At 46.3% G+C, this 11,376-nt stretch overlaps 1 protein-coding gene and 1 long non-coding RNA gene across 5 annotated transcripts in view; both read right to left on the bottom strand.

The window, feature by feature from the left end:
* CSMD2 (CUB and Sushi multiple domains 2) overlaps nucleotides 1-11,376 on the bottom strand; it is a 640,139-nt gene that overhangs the window by 370,804 nt on the left and 257,959 nt on the right. The window lies entirely within an intron of this gene.
* LOC109318480 lies at nucleotides 2,967-4,412 on the bottom strand. The gene is made up of 2 exons (XR_002103260.1): nucleotides 4,116-4,412; nucleotides 2,967-3,689 (listed from the first exon to the last, which is right to left on the bottom strand). It is a non-coding gene; the product is annotated as an uncharacterized LOC109318480 (long non-coding RNA).

Here is an 11,376-nt window from a genome sequence, read left to right as displayed (position 1 = left end):
TGTAGCTTTCCTTGACATAGAGAGCTACACCCCCGCCCCTTTTGTCAACACGATCCCTCCTGTACAGGGTATAGCCCTCTATACCTGTGGTCCAGTCATGGGTGGAGTCCCACCAGGTCTCCGTTATCCCAATGACACCATATTTCTTTGCACTGAGCAGGAGGACGAGCTCGTCCTGCTTGTTGCCCAGGCTCCTGGCATTAGTGTACCTTGGGGGAAGGTAAGCATAACCCCCCTCCCTGGCCCCAGACTGGGTTTGCCTGGGGGTTGGAGGACAGTGAGGCAGGCCTCACTGCTCCAGCTAGGGAGCAGAGGCAGGGCCAGCCCTGCTCTCTGGAGCAGACAGCAGAGACCAGTCCAGCCCAGGGTTGCAAAGCATGCAATCAGGCTAAATCAGTTAAGTCTAATACTACATTCAGCCAGGTTTATCTTAAACCAGTTTCAGCCATTTTAAAACTGGTTTACATGCACTGATCTTCTGTTTTGTTACAGGTTTAAACCAGTTTCTGACCCACTTCAATGAATTTATATGCAACTTCTGCCTCTAGCCCCTCCTGAGGCTGAGGTGCATTGGGATGGGAGTGGGGGGGGCAGGCTGGATCCGATGGCAGGAAATGCACCCCACTCAGCAGGATTCCAGGCTCATTTAGGGTAAGGGTGGGAGTGGCAGTGGAGGAGATACTACCCCAAATGAGCCTGTGAACCCCAGAGAGCAGGGCTCTAGCAAGGTGCTGGACTGGCAAGTCTCTTTTCAACGCAGAGGCTGAGACCTGCAGAGATGCAGGGAGAGGGTCCACAGCACCCAGACCCTTGGTCACCACAAGCAGTGGGCTACACAGTCCTGTGTGTCCCTACATAACACTGAAATGGTTCAACGGGGACCAGCTTGAAACAGTACTGTTTTCCCAGTATGCTTCTGAAATAATCCAGGACATTTAAACTGGTCTTAAGTGGTGTGCCCTTCTAGTCTCTTGAGGTTTAAAGCCCACATTGCTCCTTTTAAGCACTGCATCCACCTGCATCCTGAGGATAACGCTATTTGCTCTTTCTCTTTAGGAAAACTGAGTTTTTACAAACGTCTGAGTGGACACACATTAACAGGGCCACTGAGCGAACGCTGGATGGAAGGCAAAAACTAATGTTACGACTGACCTTCAGGCAAGCTGCTCGAGTGATCTTCAGACAACCTGAAGGCTTCAGCACTGCGGCTTGTTGCCTCTTGCATGGTCTCCCTGACGGCTTTATCACCCTGTCACCATTTGCTATCACCTTCAGAGGGAAAACAGTAGCAGCTCCTTGGTCCCACAGCACATTCCCCTCCTTGGCCTAAATGCTTTAAATGTCTCCGTTCACATCCCTTCTGTCTGAATTCCTTGAAAGCTCCAGCCCTGTGGATTTTGCTGGAGAACTTAAAAAGAGCATAATGACACTCAGATCTCCTTCACACCTTTACATCCCAACAGATACATCATACAGGATTTAGTCAACCACAGGCCTCTGTTTCTAATCATATAAACTAAAAAATAGTCGTATTTGGAAAGAAGGGCGAGGACTTGGTGCTATTTTCTTTTTCAAAATTCTGCTTTCAAGCATTCATCCGTCTTTTTTTTAGGGATTGTTCAATGCCAAAAGGAAAACACACAGCTATTCACATACACCTCCATACCAAAAAGTAACCACAGCCCTAGTTCTGGTCCCAGATTTGGATGCAAGTTTTGCTTTGTGGCTTTGCAGATTCACAGATATTTCAGGCCAGAAGGGACCTCGTGAAATCATTAGGTCCGGCCCCCCTGCTCTGGGCAGGAAAGACGGCTGGGGTCAAATCGCCCCAGCAAGGTGTGTGTCCAGTCTCCTTTTGGAGATCTCCAGGATAGGTGCCTGCACCACCCCTACTGGGAGTCTCTTCCTGGGTCTGGTCACAGGAACCATGAAGCTTTTCCTTGTATCCATTCTGAAACCTTCTTCTAGGAGTTTATGACCGCTGCTCCTGGTTTTCCTCTGGGGCACTTTGGTGAATAGTTGCTCGCCTAGCCCCTGATACTCCTGCTGATATATTTGTAAGCCCCTGATGCTCCTGCTGATATATCTGTAAGCCCCTGATGCTCCTGCTGATATATTTGTAAGCTGCCACCAAATCCCACCGAAGTCTTCTCTTTTCTACGCTGAGCAATCCCATATCTTTCAGCCTTTCCTCATATGGCTTGCTCTTCTGGCCTCTAATCATCTGAGCGGCTCTTCTCTTCACTCTCTCAAGCTTCTCCACATCCTTCTTGAAGTGCGGCGCCCAGATCTGGACACCGTATCCTCACCACTGCCGAGTACAGCAGGAGAATAACTTCCTTAATTTTGCTTGAGATGCATTGGTTGATGCATGCCAGTGTATTGGTTGCTCTGCTAACTGTAGCATCATATTGGTGGCTCATATTCATTTTATAATCAATTATAACCCCCAGGTCCCTTTTGGATGTGGTGCTAGCTATCTTAGCACCAAGCCTGTAAGTTGGTTGCAGATTTTTCCTTCCCAGATGGACCACTTTTCACTTCCCGTCATCTATGTGTATGACGGGATGAAGGAATGAAAATCTTAGCTATCAGCTGAAGTTTGGTGCAATCAAAATCTGACTTTTGGGACTTTGCACTTTCCACTCTGTTTAGGAATCTTCAAACAGGCTGAACTGGGTTGACCAACCCCATCCCGATAGAAGTCCAATAGGAAACAAGCACCTACCCCCAGAGGTCATTTTGACTTGCTTATTTTGGAAGGATTGTTCAGAATAAAGGGAGAAAACCAGCAGAGCAGGACGAATACAGGCACAGTGCTGAGAACTGGCATGTTCAAATCCCATCTGCCCTGTGGGGAACTGAGCACCTTCCTTGCAGAAATCCAATGTTATCCCTGAGCCAATTAGCCCAAATGACTACCACATCAAGTGGCCTTACAAAGGAACATCCCAGCTTTACAATGCCAAGGAAAAACATATGCTAATCGGTTTATTAGCATCAACACTTATAAGCCATGTCTAAGCTTGAAGCAGTGATTATTTCTATCCTGCAGTCAAATTTCCAACAAAATGACCAAAATTAGCTACAGTTTCGATGAACGTCCCCCCCCCCCACTTTAATCAATAAAAAGCCATTAAAAATCCACTCAGAGTTTGGCCTTGTGTTTACTGTTAGAGATTCGACACGGCTGTGTTACTGCCTGCGGTATATTAAAGATATTCTCAGTCAAATTGTATTAAACTGTAACACGGCATCACTTTCTGCTGCAGACAGTCTCTCGGTTGACATGCAGATATTCAAAAAGCCCAAGGCGGAGATCAATCGAAGTTATATAGTTTTCTGTAAGTGGTGTGGTTGGGATCGGTAGCGAACTGAACACACATTTCTCCCTTTGGTAGGGGAAGCAAATCTTAGACCGGGGGCTGCCATTTTTAAAGCAGTCTATGTGCGCTGAACTTCTGTTTTGTTAGGGACATAGACCAGTTCCTGCAGTTTTCTGCAGGAAAAATGTAATGTCCATATCTGGCCTTGGTGCTTGTGTGCTGCATGAACCCACCAAGACCCAATATCTTCCAGCCCGCGAGCTAAGTGAATGCTTGCAAGTCAGCCTCTGATCTCCGAAGGATTAGGTCCGGCTTCATGTTTGAAGAGTCTCTGTTTTTAATTCCACAGCACCTGCAAGGCCCCTTGAATTCGATGAAGGAAAAACAAGGGGGGGAACTGATGGAAGGATTCAACAAAGGGAAGAATGGGGTTAGAATAACAGATAAAAAAGGAGTTATGTTTCAGATGAGAAATGAAACCCAAAAGCAAATGGTGAAGCTAGAGCCACCGTCTCCTATTCCATCCTGTGATTTTTATATCATCAAGCAGGCTGTACGATTCAGCCTTTACTCTTTCCTTCAGACAATTCCACTAGGATTTTATTTAAAGACTATGAAATTAACTCTCCTTTGCTTTTCTTTGCAGTCTCTCCTTTGCTTTTCAATGGATTTTGGATTGGGCCCCTAAAATGGGTAGGCTGTAGTCCATTTGCAGCAAAGAATAAAAAAAAAAAAATTAAAATAAAAAGGTGTCCCCTGATAGCTTGGTATAAAAGTTTAATTACTTACCTGTATTTCAGAAATTGATTAAAATCAGAAAATCTTACACCACAGAAAAAAAATGCCAAAAGCAAACTGATCACTGGCTTATTCATTCTGGCACCACGACACATGCATAATCTATCATTTCGTCCCTTTGGACTTAATTAGTGCAAATTTACAAAGAATGACACTGATGAAGATGTTAAACATTAACAAATCTGCTCTTAAACTTGCTTCAAAAGGACATTTACATGCAAGCCCTTATGGTTTTTATATATATTCTGGGATTGCACATTTTAAGGAGTATTTTATTCCTACCAAAAGAAGTCAGATATATGAATTCCACGCTGAAGTCTGAAGTTATTCAAGAGGGATTAAGGGGGAGAAAAATGACAAGGCCCTGTCATTGATCGTTCTTTAGGGCTTTGACCTCATTTTGGTAAAATATTTCAACAAGTTTGAACCCGAAACACCCCCAACCTGCTGCTTCAAAGTAGAATGGTTTGTGAGTACTCTAGCAATACAGACCAGAAATGTGTATGTTAGACTAGAAACATATGTTATAGTAGAAAGACAGTCAAACCAAAGACCCCAGATCTAAATGCCCCTTCACTTTGATGCAAACTTGATGTCCTGGGCTCCCCTCTAATTTGCACTGGGAGCCACTGTATACATATTCATAACCCTTCTCTCCTACCCCTCTGCCTCAACTCAATGACTTTCAGGCCTTGCAATTTTAAATTCTCAGGCTTTTCTTCTTCTCCTTACTTTCACTCCAGGATCCAGCAATTCTAGTAAGGCTTCCTTAGGCAGGGACCATGGTGGTGCTATGCATTGCACTCTGCTTAGACTTAAAGTGCTAGAAACTAGTCTCTCCGTCTGCTGCTGGCCAATAGATTTTGGCAACTCACTGTTGTGTCTTGCTTATTTACACCCTGAAAAGTATCCCTTGTGCATTAAAATTGCTTTTTACCAGCCACTTTCAGGTGTTCTGCATTTTTCCTTAGAAAATTTCTCTCCTTTAGCTCAGCTAGTTTGGCTATTTTGCTACAGGTACCTATATGAGCCACTCCACCCCTTCCCTGGTTATTATTCATATTTTAATAGCAATTAGGAGCAGCAGGCCTGGATCAGGAGCTCACTGTGCTAACAGCTGTGCAAACAGAGGACAAAAAGATGGCCCTGTCCCAAGGAGCTCATGTTCTCTGCTCAGTTTTCTGACCCCAGTCAATAGTCCACAGAATAAACTCAACCTTGCTTTTTCGTTAGAACTCAGGAAATAAAACAGCTGCTAAACCAGAGCAAACTAAGCCAGTTATGCTGATCAGAGTGCATGAGTATAGCGAAACTTCAGAGCTGAGGTCACGTTAAAACAAGGACACCCAAGAAAGGAAGGGTGAATCAAATGAATACATGAAGTTGGTAGGCATAAGTCAAACCCCTTCACAAAAATACTCTCCAGCACAAGTTTTGTGGCTGTCTAGTCTATAACTGCAACTTTATTCTTGAATGGGAGCAGCTATATGGATGTATGTGGACTTTGCACCGTCAGTAGAGTCACTCCGGTTTTCCTGCATATCCCAGGGGGACATGGATACACAATACAGGGCAGTGTCAGGCCTGGACATTCCCTGCGTTCTGGAAGAAGAGACCGAGAACCTACTTCCTGCCACCCTGTGCTTCATCCTGAAAACTTGCATGGTCCTGACGTGGCATGACATGATGATACTGCATCAGTGCCTTCAGCCTCGAGTTCATTTTAGAAACGAATCCTGCCATAAAGCAGAAGCCCCTTGCATCTGCAAGCCCTTTTGTGCCACTCCTTGGGACAAAGGACCCGTTATAGAGATTGATCTTGTACTATCACAGTAATGAAATGGTGGGGATAGATCTGACAGCAGAAGAAGGGGGCCCCATGGTCTAAGCACTGGACCAGGAGCCAGAAACACTCAACCTCTAATCGTAGCTCTGATATTGATTCTTTTCTGTGGCCTTGGGCTAGTCTCTTAACCTCATTCTGATTCCGTTTCCCACATCTGTAAAATACAGTTAATCCCTCCATCCCTCGCAGGGAGTGGAAGGCTGTGAGAATTAATTAGTTAACATTGGCCACGTACTTTGAAAATTCAAAACATCATTAAGGCCTAAGTATTATTAATATGCAGCTCAGACAAACTCTTGTTTTCTTGTTATTGTTACAACAGCAAGCACAGCTGTGTTTCCATTACCTCCTTGCTCCCCTAATTGTCTTGGTCAGAAGAGGGGCAGTGCATCCAACATTAGAGATGGCATCAAGTTGAACCTTTGTATTCTTTGGCTTAAATTAATACTTAAAAAAAAAGGTTGTTTTTCAGCACCCAAAGAGTATCTGGGATGCTGCAAAAAAGGGCATAACATTAATTAAAGAAAATTGGATCAAAATAAACCAGAGAACTATAGACAGCATGGCAAAAAAAAAATTAAAAAATGGCCAGTAGAAGGAAAAGTTATATAACATTTAATGGTCAACTCTCGTAGATTTGAAAGCACTTTACAGCATGCACTCAGTAGAACTGGGAAAGGGAAAAAAAATCAGTCATGAAAAATCTTTCCTATTCAGCATTGGGATCTGAACAGAGATCTTTTGAACTTTCATATGAAAGCAGAGAGGGGGAAAGTGCCACTGTTCAAAAGGCTCATCCGGCTCGTGAGTGGCATAGGCTGAAGTGCCTGCTCCTCCCCAGGCAAAGAAAGGACTTTAATCCAAGTCACCCACGTCCCAGGTGTGTGCCTCAAACACACAGGCTATTATTCTGGGGAAGGTGTCTCTGAATTTTCCCACTGCAAAGCTGTTCCAGTTAGCATCAATAATTAAACAATCATTGGGACACCACTAGGGACCAATTTGAGAGCCCTGTAGCCATGGCACTCACCTGGGATATGGGAAGCAGAGTAAAATCCTTAATCGCAGTAAAAAAAGAATGAGCCTCAAACCTGTGATGGAACGGAGCAGAACATGGGTTATTTTGGGAAAATTTGGTCTTTCTCTGGCCAGAAAGCTGACGCACGACAAAAGAAATCCTCCCTCAATGAAAGTTTCACCTAAACTGGTACATTTCCATGAAGCATTTCAGTTTCTAATATTTCTGCTGAAAAATCATTGCCAGAAAAGCCCCAACATGCTTTTAAGCTTCCCCATTCATTTGCAGATCAGACAGGAAAGTCAATAGGGTGGGGGTTGGAGGACTTGGTCAGGGGCAAGGTGTGTATGTGTGTGTGCGTGTGCATGGACATGCATCTCTGCCAGCACTGGGACTGCAGCAGGGTGGGGAGGTAGCGGAGGGACCAGCAGGGGAAGGGGGTGGGGGGTTCTTCAGGGGCAGCAGGGAGCTGCATGGGCAGTAAGGCTGGGGGGGCACGGGGCTGCAGGTCAGGAGCAAGGAGCACCAGCAGGGCTGTGTGAGGGCAAGGGGCTGTGGGTCAGAAGTGAGGGGTACCAACAGGGTTGGGGGGGACTGCAGGTTGGGAGCGAGGGGTACCAGCAGAGCAGGGGCAGGCAGGGGCTATGGGTTGGGATTGAGGGGCACTGGCAGGGCTTGGTGGGGCAAGAGGCTGCAGGTTGGGAGTGAGCGGCAACAGCAGGGCGGGGAGGGGGCAAGGGGCTGCGAGTTGGGAGTTAGGGGCACTGGCAGGGTTGGAGGGGCTGAGGCTTGGGAGCGAGGGGCACCAGGGTGGTGGGGGACTGTGGGTTGGGGGCGCGGGACACAGGCAGGGCTAGGGGGCTCTGGGTTGGGAGTGAGGGGCATCAGCATAATCTGGGGGACAAGGTAGTGCAGGCTGGGAGTGATGGGCAACAGCAGGGCTGGGGGGGGCTGTGGCTTGGAGTGAGGGGCAGGGGCAGGGCATGGGTATATCCCTGCCCTTTCCCATGATCCTATTACCCCCCAGGTGTCCTCTTTTTGGAAATGGGGAATATGGTAACCCACTGTGCGGTTACGTTGCACTGATGGTACCACTGAACTGATGGAGCCTCGGACACAGCCTGGATGCAACCACAGGAATCAAGAACAAACCAGCCACAACGGCCTTAGAGTGACAAGTGCAAGGACAACTGCTCAACATACATTCAACCTAGATGACGGCGGCTGAGAAGTTCCACCCAGAGCAGAGAAACAAGGGTGCTCTGTCTCAGGAATGCTTGAGAGCAGCTGCAGGAGCCGTCATCTGGAGACGTGGCACCTTTGCATTTCCAGGTCTGCTGCACGCACAGTGTGTGGGAGGTGGCACGGGCAGGTCATGCTTCTCTCTGGCCCTTTCACAGGTGCTGCAAAGTGGAAGAGACATGGCCCCAGAGTAGCAGGCAGTCTGTGTCCCGAACTGTTTGCAGTCTGAATAAATGAAACATTCACAGAAAGGTGGATGGGATAGAGCCACAGTCAGAATAGGCAGAGGCAAAACAGCAGCTACTTCTGCTTGTTAGGAGAAGCTAAAGGGAATAGGAGAGGAACTGCTGAGAGGAAGGGGAAGCAAAGGGAGATGAGGAGGAGGGCAGGTCTGCAGTGAAGGTGAGGGAGAGGGAGAGAGGCAGGAGGGGAAGGACACAGCTGGTCAGCACAGAGCACCAAAAGTCCAACCAGGGCTGTAGGAAATCCTCTGAACGGCCATGGACTCCTGCTTTTGCTGCTTCTGCACCTAGTTCCTCCCTGCAGGTTACCCCACAGCTACAGGGAGGAAAGGGCCCAGGCCCAAATGGAGCCGAGCCAATCCCAGGCCTCGGCTGCAAGTAGTCAGGGACCTAGGCTGAGTCATCCCTCAGGAAGAGGGCTCCACTCACACTGGCCCTTCTAAGCTCAGAGCAGACCACCTTGCTGTGCCCTTGGGCAGTTCAGAAAATACCACCTAGCCCCTAGTCTCTCATTCCTGTCTGCATCCTTGGTTAAAGCCCTAGGCTAAGCACAGACAGTGAAAAAGCCCAAGGCTGAATCAATGCAGCCTTCACCAGTTAGTCTAAGCTGCATAGATTGATCCAATAAGCAAGGGAACAGACATTCACTTTCGATTCTGGAAATAGAGTCACATGCCCGCAGTGGTCCAGGCCAGAAGCCAGGGGTCATGACACCGTGCCTCTCTGCTACACCAGACAGCTTGGGCAAAGGCTAGCTCACCCATCCTGCAAGAGGGGGGTTTGCAGGGGAGGTGCAAGGCATCCAGGGATACCGGAGGATTGTGAGTTAACTTGAATCTGGAGGGAATCTGAGACAGAAGTTAAACAAACTGATTTCAGCTAAATCAGTTATGTTTGATACTACATCCATCCAAGTTAATATTAAATTGGTTTTGGCCATTTTGAAAGCAGTTTATGTACACTGAACTTCTGTTGTGTTACAGATTTGAACCAGTTTCCAATCACTTACATCAGTTTGTGTGTAATTTCTGTCCCTAGGCCTAGTGTCTGAATTTGTGGCTTGCGATCACTGGCTTTTGAACTCACAAGCTTCTGCCCTTACAACACAGGTGATGTACTCCAACAACCACCCACAATGTGATCCACTATAAAAGAGCTACACTTCTTTTTTTTGTTTGTTTTGGGGGCGGGGGGGGGATTGTTTGTTTCAGGCCAGGGCAGTGCTTCTTGCAGCAATAAATGGGTGGAAAAGAACAGTATGTGGGAGGTGGTTGCCGAGCCATGTTCATGACCAAATGATTAATGCTCTTGGGATTTTGTTGTAAGGATATAAACAGGCATAACACTCGTATCGATACTGAATGACACCTCCATATGCTGTTACAATGCAACTGTTGAGTCTGCATGCTTTTGTAGCAATACAGGAGTAGCAAAATATAGCAATGAATCCTGGTTCATTCTGGGTCGTTTACACAATTGAACTCACTCTAAATCTACAGGATCGTGCAGACCCAACAGTTACAGTACAATAGCTCCTGTGTGCTCAGAAGGGGCAACTCCCTATCTCTTTTTCAAGCAATTAAAAGTAGGATGACCTTACCTCTCGGTTTGGCTTGGACAGTCCCAGATTTCATAGGCTGTCCCAGCCAGTTGGCTAAAATTGAAGCAAAAGTCCCAGATTGGGAGGGCACCCCCAGTCCACTTCCTCCTGAGATTCAGTTCCGTTGATGGGGACTGGGGGGGCTGGGCTGGGCTGGGCTGAGCACTGCTCTTCCTGGGGTGGAGGACTGGCCAGAGGAGGGGGCTGGGTCATGCATGTGTGCATGTCATCCCCCATCCTGCATTTCCTTACCTGGTTCCCAATTTCTTTCAAAATAACAGGGTCACCCAAGTTAAAAGGGATGTTTGGCCATAACCTAAGCATGTGTCAGACTGCCTAGAACCTCACATGTTCACTTTTTTAGGGAAATCTAAACAGATGTTTCACAAATAGAAAGAATAGGCCCTTTTGGTCTCTGGATTAAGGTATGTGCCTACTATCGGTGCCACCCCTGTCAAATCATAAATGACTTGTTCAAAGTCATACAAGAAACCTGTGGCCAAACAAGAAATTGAAGCCAACACTTCCACGTGCCAATTCGGTGCAGTAGCTACATCCTTCCTCTCCACTCTAGCAGAAGAGATGAGAAGGCTCCACAGCCCACCAGCAATCCTATAAGCATCTTGTCAACGTGCATGTCTTTTCCCTTCAAAGGATCTTCCATTCCAACTTCCAGCCCGGAGCATTTCTTTTGCTCCTTTCAAAACCGCTGACTTTTCAAAATCAGGCTTTATAATGGGAAAACTAACACAAGCTCAGCCACCTTATTATAATTGATGCAATTAATTTCATTTATGCCCCTCTTGCTTTAAACAGAGATCCTTTAATGCAAGTAATTCATGCTAAAAGAACTAATATGAATTGTTCCATCACTTGGAAGACAATTATCAAAATGAATTTAGAAAACACATATTTCACAAAAAAAAGGGGGCACAGGGGAGGAAGTGGGGAATAGCCGTGCTCTTCCCATGTAGTTCCTACCGGAAATACAGGGTTGCTCCCCAAAAACAGTGGATCAGTGTTATCTATATTGTACAAGTCATTGAAAAAGATGACTGTTCAGACATTGCCCCCTATAGAGATAGCCTATCATACCTATTAAAGGTTCAAGAGGTGGGTTAAAAACAGTAATGGCGAAATGACTTGAATGAAAACTCGTGGAGGAGGTGACATCTTTTATTAGACCAACTAGATATTTGCAAATAAATTATTTTATTTATTTGCAATAAAAGAATTGAAATGAATTGAAAATACACACAAAATCCAGATGGTTTTGTATATAAAATTCCTGTGAAAACTCTCCC

This window comes from Crocodylus porosus, unplaced genomic scaffold (genome assembly GCF_001723895.1).
Source record: "Crocodylus porosus isolate Cpor-Errol unplaced genomic scaffold, CroPor_comp1, whole genome shotgun sequence".
NCBI classification, from domain to species: Eukaryota; Metazoa; Chordata; order Crocodylia; family Crocodylidae; genus Crocodylus; species Crocodylus porosus.
This window is presented reverse-complemented; position numbering and strand designations above follow the sequence as displayed.